The sequence below is a fragment of the Notamacropus eugenii genome, chromosome 1 (genome assembly GCF_028372415.1).
Source record: "Notamacropus eugenii isolate mMacEug1 chromosome 1, mMacEug1.pri_v2, whole genome shotgun sequence".
In the NCBI taxonomy this organism is placed as follows: domain Eukaryota; kingdom Metazoa; phylum Chordata; class Mammalia; order Diprotodontia; family Macropodidae; genus Notamacropus; species Notamacropus eugenii.
Genome location: NC_092872.1, coordinates 388,705,675 through 388,720,134, shown reverse-complemented (window position 1 = coordinate 388,720,134; position 14,460 = coordinate 388,705,675). Strand labels below are relative to the sequence as shown.

Below are 14,460 nucleotides of genomic sequence, written 5' to 3'. Positions count from 1 at the left end.
TTTGATTGCCTAGAATTAAGAAAGAGATAGACAAAATGTTAATAAAGTTAAACTTTTAAAAAGTGTGTCCACATACATTTTTCTACTTTGGAGAGCTACTTGTTAAATATTTGCCAGCACATCCTTTAAGTGAAAGTACAGGGACTCAAGAATATTACATCACTGACCAAAACCAGCGCAGAAAAAAAGAAAATGTTTGACATTTCAAGCATACTAAAGAGCATCAACTATGAATGTTTCAGAAGGCATCCTGAGAACACATTAATCCCTCTCCCAGTGAATCCTCCCTCGATGTTTTCCAGTTCAATTCAACCAACAGTTCACCATCAAATAATAAATAAGAAAATCCAATTCCTAATCCTGGTTTATCCACACTTAATTCCTATGTGACCTCACTTCTCTGACTCTACTTTCCTCATCTATAAAACAAAAAGGTTGAATTGGGCTTTCTCTAAAATCCTTTCTAGATATAAATCTAGCATATGTTGCTTTGTGTTGAGCAATGGATCTGCTAAACCCATTGGTGATCAAATCATGTGAAGCACATATAACCACAAAATATTATACCTGGAAGGGGCCTTGGAGATTCCCTTGTCTAACCACTTCATTTTACAGACAAGGAAACTGAAACCCAGAAAAGGTGAAATGATTTTCCCAAGGTAGCAGTGCTATTAAGTGAGAGGAAGGAGACTCAAATTCAGATTTCCTGACTCCAAGACTAGGGCTATGTGTTCTTCTAGTACAGTTTAGAAAAACAAGCCTGAATTTTTACTGCCGATGACAGCAATGTTCTGGTTAATGTCAGTTATCTGGGTACACACAAACGTTGCTATAATACTGCATTAGGAGTCCACACCTAATTTCATTTTTAAAAATTGATTCTATTTAAGTCAGCACAACTCATTGATAAATTTACAAAATCTGAAAACATGTACAATTTGTAATATCTGTGGACCTTCAATTTCCACAAAGAGGTAGGTCAGGAAGTTTCTTCTCCTGTCTCTTGGTTCAAGTTCTGGTTGATTTTTATAATTTTGTTAAAATGTACTTTTGATTTTTCGGTGTTTCACTGTTCCTTCCATTTATAGTGCTGTAGTTACTGTATATATTGCTTTCCTGGTTCTCCTTACTTCACTCAGCATCAATTCATTTGGATCTTCCCATGCTTCTCTGTATTCCTCATATATGTCATTTGTAATAATATAGTAATATTCCATTACAAAAACATTTCTTTAAAAAAACAAACTTTCTAAACTTCAATAACTAATACTAAAAAACTGGGTTTAATGCAGTATAATGTCTTACTGAATAGGGCTCTGATTTCTATAATAAAGATAACATGATACAGAGTGAAAGGTCATTGAATCAGAAGACCTAAGTTACAACTTCACTACCTGTATGACCTCAGGCAACAATAATGCCATTATTAACTGTGTTCCTTAGTGGGTCTCAGGTTCCACATCTGTGAATTAAGAGGGTCGGCTACATATTCTTGAAATGGGGATGATTTCAGCCTAGCGTGATTCTTTCCAAAGGGCTGCCAAGCAATAGACTAGTGGGGACTATATGAATTGCTGAAGACTTTTTGTAGGCTTTTTGAAGCCCAAGGAGGATCTTGCCCCCTTTTACAGGAGGAATAAACCAAGACCCATCTATGATCCCCTTACTCAGTTTCAACCATTTTATTTTGGATTGGTTTGTCAATATACCTTGGGATAGTGTGTCTGAGGTGATTTGGACTCAGGAAAATGAGCCTTCCTGACTTCAGGTCACTCACTCTATCCACTGTACCACCTAGCACCCAGCCAAAGTTGGCTCTTCACTAGTCCTAAACCATGTCCATGCTTGTTCCTAATCCTGTGCTTTTTCCTCTGGTTATTCCTCCCATTTAGACCATCCTCGTCCCACTACTCAGTGCTTATCCAAATCCTACCTATTTTCAAGCCCCAATTCATATCTCATACATTGTAATAAATTACCCAACTATAACACACATTGACCTAACCCCTCACTAGCAGTCTATATTGCCTATCACTCTATTTAGTCCAACAGTGAACATGGCCATCGTGTAATAGAAAGAACACCAGTCTAAGAAATAGATTCATGATCCATCCTCATTGCCGTGTATGAGCCACATGACCTGAAGCATCTAATTTCTGTTCTCTGAGGTCAATTTTCTCCATCTGTAAAATGGGCCCGCTAGTACCTTTACTGCCCATCTTCCAAAGCTGTTATAAGGTAAGGGAATGTATATAAAGCACTTATTAACTGTTAAGCTGTCATGATTGACACACATGAGCAGTCTAGCTAGTGGTTCCAGTGAAGATATGTTTAAGGAGAAAGGAAACGGAATGGCGTCCCACTATGCAGCTAAAGCTAAGGATCAATACCACCCTGCATTTGTTGTTCTAACTGTATTTTGAATGATACAGATCTGTGATCTTGTGAGGCAGGAGCTCCTCTAAGCAGTGCAGCTGAGCAAATTTTCTGCAGCTCAGAGTCTTCAGAGAATTATCTGGTGACCCTGAGAGCTTAAGTGACATACTCAGGATCATACAGTCAGTATCCATCAGAGGCAGGATATGGACCCATGCCATAATGACTACAAGGTCAGTCTTTTGTCCATTACACAATTCTGCTTCCCCTCAGTTTGTCAAACACAAGAAACCAGGAAAATAATCTCTAGTGAATGTTAGGTCAGCTGGGATTAGTGACTATGGCCCAGAATTAAGCTTTGGTGGCAAATGCCTTCTAATTGTTCTAAGGGTCTAAATCTTGTCTCTCTAATGAGATTATAAGTTACTTGACAGCAAAGAACATGTCATAGTTCTTCTAGGCTACCCATAGTGCCTAGCACATAGCAGGCATTTAGTAAATAATTTTGCTTGAGACCCAGTAATCAAGAACCTTAAATTGAACCAACAGAGATAGACTAGACAATATATCTATATCAATCTGTATTTCTGTACTGATATAGACATAGATATACATGTTCCACTTGATCCATTCATTCTCTTCAGGCTTTCATGAAATGTGTTTTTCTGGTTGGCACAGTAGATAGAGGAGATAACATAATAACAATGTTTAGATAGTGCTTTAGGGCTTATAAATCTTTTTTACATATATTTCATCTGACCCTCACAATAACCCTGGGAGGTGGGTGCTATTATTATTCCCTTTTTACAGATGAAGACATTACTGAGGCAGATAGGTTGAATGACTTTCCCAGAGTCACAGAGCTAGTAAATGCATCAGATAGAATTTGAACTCAGGCTCTCCTGATTCCAGACCTATCTTAGATGTAGTCTACTTTATGAAGAAATCCTTTATGTGTGTAACTCACTTTTTCAAATGGTGCCCAGGACAAATATGTGTTATTATTCATTCTGCTCTAAAACTAAGGATTATAGCTGTGATTGAAAAGCTATGGTGTATGTATTAAAGATGTCATTTAGGTCCATTTTATGTGGCACCTGATATGTTTCAGAGCACATGTGTTCAATATCTCACTCCTCACTTCACAAGTGTTATTCAGTCCCTTCTCTTATGTCAAGAGAATGGAGGCTGCCAGTTTGGCACCTCACTTTTAAAAGTTGACTCTTTTGAAATAATGAGGTTTTTACATACACAATTAATCCACATTAATTTGCATATAATCAGAGCTAGATATAGCAGCATACATAAGAAATCCAGATGCAATGCCTGTGAATCAATAAACTCATGGAAGCAAGCCTCTAGACAATAGCTAGGTGGGAATAGGTCTATACATAACTGGTATAATTTAACTAATTCAAAGATTCAATGGGCACAGAATGAAACACCACAGCCCATGAAGATCACAGGAGGGATTTTTTTGGGCCTCATCTTCTTCTCATGAAGTATGCTGGCATGGCAAGTCAAACTGAATCCGCTAAACATTTGGGTCATTCCAATTCCACCTCAGTATATGGATCTAACCAATGATCTGTACTTTGAATTAGGAAGTGAGAATATCTCATTCTGAAGCTGGTGCAGGCAAGTTGTTGGACCTGGTCAGAATGAACAGAATTGATATGAATTACTCATTAAAATCAAAATGCTCATGTCCTTCAATGTTAGCTCTAGTGACTACCCAAGGACTTTGCCAAGAAACCCAGGTGACTCCAGGGAAGGGCACAAAAGTCAAACTGAAACAATATCATATCGCTCCAAATGGACTTTCCATTAAGTGAAGAAAAAAAAGGTTATTTGGTTCAAGTGACCCTGCCTAATAGCAGGCCAGTGAGCCACAAAACAAAAGCTTCCCTAAAAGTCCTCAGTGGCATGAAATTGGCAACCTCTCTATGGAAATCAGTCTAGTTCCTCTTTAGGATCCCACTTGTGTCCAAAGATTTCCTTCTTGGCCAATACATTTGGTTCCAATGACCTGAGGTGGTGGTGAATCTTGAGAGCCAAACACCTCGTAAAGTATTCAGAATAAAGGGAATAATGGGCAAAGGGATTTGGACCTTCAGCTTGGGCCAAGTGTGTTGCTAAAATTTCCCAGCTCATGTTTCTCATATGAGAAGGAGGATATTACACACACACACACACACACACACACACACACACACACACACACACACATTGAATGGGGGCATGTGAAGATGAAACCATGAAATAGGTATAGAGGACAAAATGATGTAATTTATTAAATTTTGTGCCTATTATCATGATTTCTTATTTCTTTTAAAAATATGATTTTTTTAGACTAGATACCTGGCAGAGATTATAGCACTATAAGATCTAATCTCAAATCCTACCTCTGATTCTTAGTAGATGTATGGCACTAGGTAAAGCATATGACCTCTATGAGGTTCAGTTTTCTCATCTGCATAAAGAAAAAGATGACTGTTAAGGTCCCTGACAACTCTAAATCCATAATCATAGGATGCTATGGGTCCACTACATAGCCAGAGTTGCTTAAATCTCTCTAAGCTCTCTAGGATAATCTTTTGATGATCCACATACAACCTGGCTCTGGGTCTTTCTGGTTTGATAAGAGATCCTACCAAGAACAAAAATTGTGTTCCACTGGCATAACTTTCAAGAGTCCAGGGTCACCTTCACAACATGAAGAAGCATTGAAGTAGGGCTTTAGTGAAGCATAATAATAATACGGTGAGAACTGGCCTATGTTCTATTGAGATCCAGTCTTTCAAGGTGTATAATAGGAATACAGAAGTGCCTCCTGAAATATCATGAACATGGTTTGAACCTTCAGTTCTTTAATTTTAAGTCATATTTACTCTGATGCTTAATAAACATAAGAGTCTCACAGTGCTCTAGGCATCTCCAAGACATGAGTTTTTAATCTAGGGTCCATGAACACTTTTTTAAAAATTCTGATAACAGTATTTCAATAGAATTTATTTCCTTTGTCATTCTAAGTATCTTATTTTATGCATTTAAAAACATTATCATGAGAAAAAGTTTATAAGTTTCAGTAGATTGCCAAAGGAATCTAAGACAAACACAGAAAAGTTGAAAACTCCTATGCTAAGACCATAAGTTGCAAAGAAGGCATCAATCTACATTGAGAGAGGGAGTTTCCTCACCTGGGGATTTTTCCCTATCTATTAAATGACAGGTTTAGTCCCTGTGCTCTATCCTATAAGATGGGTACAGTTGTTTCTTTCATATTTAATTTTATTGATCAATCAACCTTTAGCCTATATCCATCCAAGTCTTTGTTTCATACTTACTATTACACATAGTTCTAACCCATTTTAACAGCAAACAGCCTATTAAGTGTGGCTTCCTAAAAAAGAGTACAGGACTTGGAATCAAGAGGGCTATACTCTAATATTGATACAACGCTAGCCTGCTATGTGACCTTGTATTTATCACTAAACCTCTCTGAGACTCAGTTGTCTCATCTGCAAAATAGGATAAGAAAGATCTGTTCTATCTCATGGGGATGTTGTGAGGATATAATGGGAGACTAGATATAAGAGGACTGCTACTAAGTTGTAACATATTATTAGCGGCTTAGTGCCTTACATTAATCTATTATTGGAATAACAGTCTGGTGATATGACAAGTTGTACATTCTGCTTTCTCAAATGAAGCTAAAGCAATGTCTCTTGGAACCACCTGAAGGGCATGAAAATTCAATTCTGTACAATCACCAGGGTTCAGATACTGTGAATTAGTTTACTTAGTTTCATGTTTATTATTTCTACCTTGATATTAGGTCATTTTTGTCCCAGAGAACTGCACACACTTTGCTTGATAACACCCTTTCACATACCTCTTTTGGATTCAGAAGGAAAATTCTCATTCTTTCCTAGAAGCATAGGAACCTATTTCTTCTCCAAAATTCCCTACTTCTACCCAAGCAAAGACAAGGGAGAGAACATTCTTGGCTCTATTAACTGACTAGTTTGCCTTGGTTTTTTTGCATCCCTAGTGCAAGGCACAGGGCCTGGCACATAATAGGTGCTAAATAAATCCTTCTTGCTTGATTGTTTCCCCCACCTCTATGTTTTGCCCTAAACTCCCAGGGCTTTTATAACAAAAAAAAAATCTTTGTAGGAGCAAACACAGAGAGGTAATTTTGAGGATTGGTCAGTTGTTCAACTCTAGCTGACAAAAGTGATTTCATGTTTGACCATTGATTGACCTATTACCAGGAAATTCTAATGTACCTAGTAACCAGCTAAGCAAATTTCATTTAGGTACAGTTTATAAGGTACTCTATCTTATAAAGATATGCGAAGCTAGTTGATAAAGATGGGGGTTAAGGTAAGGGGATTTTCCCACTTGTTCCCTGTGAATCTTCCCAGCAACAGTCATCAGACATAAAGTCAAAGATCCAGAGTCCCAGGCTGTCAAACAGGATAGGAATACCACCATGCAAGAGCCACCGCCCATGGGACTGAGACTGGGACTGAAGGACTGGGGAACCTCTGCCTACTTGTCATCCCTGAGCATGTCCGTTCCTATTCAGTACTTCATTCATAATCTCTGCACAGTAATGTAGTGAAGTAGATAAATAGCCAAGGTTCCAAATAACATATGTGTGAACTAGACAGCTTTCCAAAATTATACATTACGGAACATTTGCTGATCTATATTAGTAAAAAGAGTTTCCTCAAAGGGAGTTCCCTATACCAGAAATCACAAGTTTTGGTCCAAAATAGGGCAAAGACGTTGATTTCCCCAAAGATAGAGGGACTTTCTCCTTGCTATTCTATGAACAAGACACTCATCTCCCGACTGGGCATTTTCTCTGCCATCTCCCATGCCTGGAATGCTCTCCCTCCTTATCTCCACCTATCAGCTTTCTGGCTTTCTCAAGACCCAACTAAAATCACATTTTCTGTAGGAAACCTTTCCTAACCTTTCTTAATTATAGTGTTTTCCTTCTCTTAATTACTGCTTATTTATTTGTATATAGCTATTTCCTATTTATCTTGCATATAGTTTATACATATCTGTTGTCTCTCCTATTAGATTTAAAGCACTGGAGAATGGTGAATTGTCTGTTACCCGTTTTTACATCCCCAGCACTTATCACAGTGCCTGGCATATAGGCGTTTAATAGGTGTTTAATAAATGCTTATTGACTAATTATCACCAAATCTTGCCCCACTGAGCTAGAAGAGGGTTTGATCTTGGTTGAGTGAGAAGGCACTAATAAATCTGGTGTGGGAGATTTTGTCTGAAATTATTTCTTCCTACTGATTCATCGTTTCCAATATTACATCACTAAAACTACTGAAGACTCAGGGGCCAGCCCCAGATCTCAGTAATCCCTCTGACTTAAAGTTTGCACAACGGAAAGAAGGCTTCTGTTGTGGAATTGGTGATGGGCTTCCTTTTTCCTGAAAAGTCAAAGTTTTGCTGCAGAAACCCAAACCACAGTGATACCAAATGTTTGACCTAAAAAAACTCAGGACTCTCCAAGACTCTTGGAGCCTTTTTAAATTAAGGGTTCCCATACTATTGGCTAGTGTCCTTGACAGGCAAAGTGTCCCTAAACCTCACTTAATCAGTATCCTGATCTAATGGAAAGAGCCCTGGGCTGCTACTTAAGGCTCCTGCTGACTCACTGTGGTAACTTGGCCTTAACCACATAACCTCTTTGGGATTCCTCTTCTTCAGTCTGTAACATGAAGGGCACAATACCTGCTTTGCTCTCCTTAGACGCTATCGTAAGAATAATGTGAGAATTATCTCATTTTTCTTTACTTGAAAAGAAGCAAATAAACAATTCAGATGCCAAATAAGACCCATCTCAGCTCTCATTCTTCCATAAAAACCTTCCTTGAGAACTCCAATATTCAATTCCCCCTTTTCTGATGTATCCAACATATTTATTGTCTGCAGCATACATTTTAGTATTTGATTACATTTGATTTAGCCTTTGATTCTATTCTATGTCTGAGATCATTAAAATGAATATTTTCCTGGAAAATTTTGAGTCATTTGCTCACTCTAGGCTCAGAGATAATGATACTTCTAATAGGTCAGATATCAGTACTGTTATCAAGTGTGGCACACAATATTCATTTCCAAATGAATGAGACTTCTGCTTTCTTTTTTCGTTGTCTTCTTTTCTATCTTTCTCAAAGAAAGGAAAAAGACAACCTTCTCCTTAAAGTAATACTTTCATGTATTCATCTATTTTTTCATTCACTCTTTTTTCTTTTCATTCATCAATCCTTTCATTTATCTCTGGTTGCTTTATTTATTCACTTACACACACTATCTTGGCATGTTTTTCTTTTTCAATCCAGAACACAATAGATCCTTTATTACAGTTGTATCATGAGGCTTAGAATATTTCATCTCAAAGCATCCAACATAGAAGACTTTCTCTCTGCTCTGTATAATATACTGAACAAACTTGGCATGCTATCAATTCTCATGAATTACCTTCCCATATGTTTATAAGGATGCTCTCCCTTAAGAAAATCTGCTGCTGTAAATCAGAGCACAGACCACAAAATAAATGAAGAAATGATTATTTATATTATCAGAAGGAATTACTTTAAATACTTCCTTTTTAGAGGGAAATTCCCTTAACTACATAAATTTTCTTTTTTTTTTTTTAAACAGGTTATTATTTTAGGAAAAGAAGTTGAGCAAGAAGAGTTTCAGCTGCAAATGTTGAGGCTTAAGTATTAGGATCCCCAATAGAATGAACAGAAGTAGAAAATCATAGATTTCATGGAGGAATCTTAGGGAATTATAGAACTAGAACTGGAAGAGGCTTTGCAGATCCAACCCCGACATTCTAAAAATTTCATTAAATTTTTTCAGTGAGCAAAAATCTATTTTCCTTCCCTCTCCCCTTTGAAAAGAAAAAGGAAACAAGCAAAACCTTTGGAATAAATATACATAGGCAAGCAAACTAAATCCTGCATTGGCCTTGTCCAGAAAATATGTCTTGATCTGTATCTTGCATCCCTTTCTTACTTCCCTTTCAGGAGGTGGGTAGCATGCTTCATCACAGGTCTTCTGAAATGGTAAGTAGTCAGTATACTGATCTTTAAGTCTTTCAAAGGTTTTGTCTTTACAATGTGGTTGCTATTCATAAATCTGCTCCTTTCCCTCTGCATCAGTTCATCATCTTTCATCAGTTTTCCCAGATTTTTCTGAAGCCATTCCCTTCAATGTTTTTTATATCAAAATGGCCCATTATTTATGGGTACACCCTTAGTTTCCAGATCTTCACCACTACAAAAAAAACCCCTCATTTTACATATGAGGGAACTGAGGTCCCAAAATGTTCTATGATTTGCTCATGGTTCCATACTGGCATAGACAGTAGTTGAACTCCACTCCTGTGGCTTCAAATCCAGTGATCATTCCACTGTAGTATACTCAGCTTGAAATAATAGTAACTCACCTTTATACAATAGTTTAAGGTTTGCAAAGCAATCAGTCAGTCAGTAAACATTTAGTTAGCAACTTATAAGTACCAGGCACTGTGCTAAGTTCTGGGGATACAAAAAGAGGCAAAAGACAGTCTCTTCCTTCAAGAAGTTCACAATCTAATAGGGGAGACAACAAGCTATATGCAGGATAATAATATATGCAGGATACATAAATGATAAAGAGAGTGAAAGGGATAGAATTAAGAGGAATTGGAACAAACTTTCTATATAAGATAGGATTTTAGTTGAGACTTGAAGGAAACCAGGGAAGTCAGTAGGTGATGAGAAATGAGAGCATACTGGGGACAGCCAGAGAAAATACCTGGAACTGAGATGAAGCAGCTAATTTATGGAAGAGTAAAGAGTCCAGAGTAAAGAGTCCATTTTGAGAAGTAAAGTATAAGAAAACTGGAAAGGTAGGAGAAGGCTGGGTCATAAAGGGTTTTGAACACCAAATGGAGGATTTTGTATTGGATTCAGGAGTGATGAGAGTTTATTGAGTAGGAAGGTAATGGTCAGGACCTACACTTTAGGAAAATAATTTTGATGGCTAAGTGAAGGATGGATTGGAATGGAGAGGGACTTGAGACTGGCAGACCCACCAGCAGACTATTGCAATAGCCTAGGCATGAAGTGCTGAGGGTGGGCACCAGAGTGGTGGCAGTGTCAGAGGAAATAAGATAGGATGTTTGAGAGATGTTGCAAAGGTGAAATCAACAAGCTTGGCAGTGGACTGGATGTGGAGGATGAGAAATAGTGCGAAGTTGAAGATAACACCTAGGGTGCACATGGGTTGTGATGCCTTCTGGCTCTGAGTCTATTAGTTGAAAACTATATATACTGGGAGGCTGGTATTTTGCTTTGGGGTCTCACTCATGAGAAGAACCTTTTGATTTCCTGGACTGGATTCTGAGTAGCCAGTTGTTAAGAGTTCCTCAACTACTCAGAGGTTTGTGCTCTCCCCAGTCTGGTGGTGTATGTAGGTGGCTATATTACTTTGTTCAGACAGTAGGAACCCTGTCTGTTGAATCTCTGTGCTAATTTCTCTGCTTATATTTTCTATACTTACTTCTTTCTTATCTGTAATTAAAGTAAGACTGTTAACCCCTTTAAAGCTCTCTTTCCTTTAGAAAAGAAGATCAAAGAACCTATGATGGGAGCCCATCTTGTGTACTAGTGTGGTTGCTAATACAGGAGCGGAAATTCCAAATGTGTTTTCGTTGTGTTAATTGTGAGGCCAAAATCAACTCAAGCAACAGTTGCTTCTCAGCCTCAGAAGTTGCATTGAGTGCACAAAAATCAGCTAAAACAAAGGAACGCATCCACTCTCCCTTCACTTTAGTCTTGGCTTGCAGCCTTTTCAAGCTAAATCATTTACCCTCAGTGCAGTAGCTGACATTGATACTGTTTTTATTCTTGTTGAAGGCATTCCAACATTGCTGGGGAAAAAAAGCACGAGAGCAAGCATACAGTCTTCTTTCACTCCATTGGTGACTGGGAAAGCATGAGAGCATCATCCATTATCCAGAACCCATACAAGCATGTCATCATGGAATTGATATACAATACCAATGAACTTCTCTGGGCAACTAAATTTTGGCATAATTTTCCACAATTCCTCATGACTGATGGTACCAAAGACCTTGGTCAGATCAATGAACATTGTGTACAGATTTTCATTCTGATCCTGGCATTTCTACTGGAGTGGGGTAGCAAACACTATATCAATTATTCCTTGACCCTTTCCAAAGCCACACTGACTCTTGAGTAGACAAGCATCTTCCAGGTGAAGAATCAGACAATTAAAGAGGATTTTGGCAAGAATCGTGCTGGTAATGACTAAGAGAGAGATTCTCCATGTTGTCATAGAACACCCTATTTCCTCCTCCTTTATAGGGACAAAGACCTAAGTTACAGTCTTACCTCTGACTAACATTAACTCTGTGAACCTCATCAATTCTGATAACTCCTTTGTGGCTCAACCAATTCATTAGGTCTTATTTGCTAAGCCACAGAAGGTTGTCATCTAAATTCACTACCTATGCTGGCAAAACCAATAGTGATAGGTGATGGATGGATGGATGGATGGATGGATGGATGGATGGATGGATGGATGGATGGACAAATGATGGGAGGAAGGATAGAGGATAGATGATAGATGGAAGGATGAATGGATATATAGATACTGAAAGATGGATAGATAAGATATTAGATTGATAGATGATAGATGGAAGGAAGGACAGACAGGTAAATAGATGATAACTAGAAGGTTGGATGAATAGATAGATAAATGACAGATAGATAGATGGAAGGATGGATAGATAGAAGGTATAAGGACAGATAGATAGGAAATACATGGAAAAGTAGATAGGTGGAAGAATAGATAGAAGTGCTTGGAAAAATAAACAAAAAAGGTCAAAACAAAATCCTTGCACTCATAGTTTATCATCTTTCTTATCTCTTCAGATTACAGATGAGGAAACTGATATTTAGAGAGGTTAAATGATTGTCCCAAAGTCATTCAACTAGGTGCTGACAGAATCTGGACTAGAGCCTCTTGAACCATATATAGTATGTCATAACTTCCATAAACTCCTGACCCTCAGCTGACCAGAAATTATTTAAACAACCACAGACTAGGATTCACTATGAAGTTAATGTCCAGTGTTCAAAGGCCTTGTCTATGATTTTCAATTTCACTTTACTGTTTACTTTAGCTGCTATAACCAGAAGAAGGACATCCAACCTTACAGGTTGGAAAAAATTGAGATTCAACATCAGCAATTGAGGGTAAAATCCATGTATTGGATATGTGTGGATGTGAGCTCCCATCAGCACCACTGCTCTTTATCCAGAATGGGAGACACAAAAATTAAGTGACTGAATGTTATTCTCATCACTGATGTCATTCAATTCAAGAAACATTTATTAAGCAACTTCTGCATGCCAAGCAGGTATTGTGGAAAGAAACGCCCCCAAAATGACAGTCCCTGTGCTCAGTGGTATCTTAAAGGGAATATAACTTGCAAATATTGAACAGATACCAAGTAATTTCAGGGATAGTCAAGCACTAAGAACTGAGAGAATCAGGGAAGGATTTTTGTTGGAGGTGGCCCTTAAGTTGAGCCTTGAAGAGAGATAGAAGTTCCAAGAGGGAGCAAAGGAGAGAGAACATCTCAGATATGAGCTGTCATAATATCTATTTCTGGAGCACACCAGATGCTTAAATACATATACTAATTCCAACAAAGATCTATTTCCTGCTGTCATACCTATTAAGATGGACCTAATGATGTGAATATTCCTGCATTACAAAACTTTGCTCAATCACCATCTTGCCAAAGACTTCAGCAGGTGTGGACTGTGTTTACAATTTTGGAGATTCCCTAAATCATCTCTGAAGATTCCAAATATTCTCTGGCTGAGATCACTAACATTACAACTTCCTACAAGTTCCCTTAAGCTCACAGGAGGTTCTAGTTATGCTGGGATAGAATGAAAGAAGCTTAGACTTAGTAGAGACCTCAGGAATCACCTAGCCCAATCTGTACCTGAACAGAAATCCCTTCTACAGGGTCCTTGACAAGTGGTCATTCAGGCTCTGCCCAAAATTGTTCTGTAATGGGGAACTCTTTTATCTCCTTGGCAAAGATCTAATTGTTAACATACTTTTTTTCCTTTCCTCAAAAATGAGAACTAGTTATTGGAGAAGTGGAAAATTGTTGACAAAACTAACAAGTGATAGGGATCAGCAGTGAAAAAATATTTGACTAACTCCATCCAAAAAAGAATGGAAAATTGTAAGTATGTGGAAAATTTTGGTCTGATGAATAGATGCATGTCATCTATACAATCCTCTGTTTCTTTACCATTGCGGTGTTTGTCTGGGACTGTCTGCACCTTTTTGCAGTGTCCAAATCAGTCCTTACTTTGTGTGTCATATCCTATGTCATCATAGTGGGAACCCTAACCATCTCCATCTTGTAAAAGAAGGAAAAACAATTTTCCTATAGTGCATAGAAAAATCCACTGGGAATGGATCCTCATGATGTTTGATAGTTATCCTTCAGTCTTAAGAATTGGATGACAAATAGACCTTAAAGGTGACTTTCATCAGTAGGAAAACCAAGGAGCAGAGAGAAATAGGGTTCAACAAGTCTATTACTAAATTCTTCAACAGTGAGATGCTGGCTTTGGAGGCCTATAGGCCTGAAATCTCCAAACTCCATGACTGTCTCAATAGAGAGGGGAAAATGAAATAACCATTTCTGGAAATGACAACTGTGTTTTCTTTTATGATAATGAAGAAGACCTCCACCCATTCACTGATCCATTGACTGTGACCCATCATTGATAACTGCTCTTTGGGTCTGGTCATTGAACCCTTTTCAAATATACAAAACTGCACAATAGTCCAACTTACATCTCTCCATCTTGTCCATGGAAAACAAAAAACACAAAACTAAAGGAAAACAAAATGCAAGTAAGCAACTCAAAAGTCAAAATAGTAAGACTGATAGAGTAAAGAATGCTTAAAATGTCTCATGTATTATAA

At 37.9% G+C, this 14,460-nt stretch overlaps 1 pseudogene; it reads left to right on the top strand.

Moving 5' to 3' along the window:
- The first annotated feature begins 6,874 nt into the window (after window positions 1-6,874).
- Window positions 6,875-14,167, top strand: LOC140517837 (signal peptidase complex subunit 2 pseudogene; annotated as a pseudogene).
- Window positions 14,168-14,460: the final 293 nt, after the last annotated feature.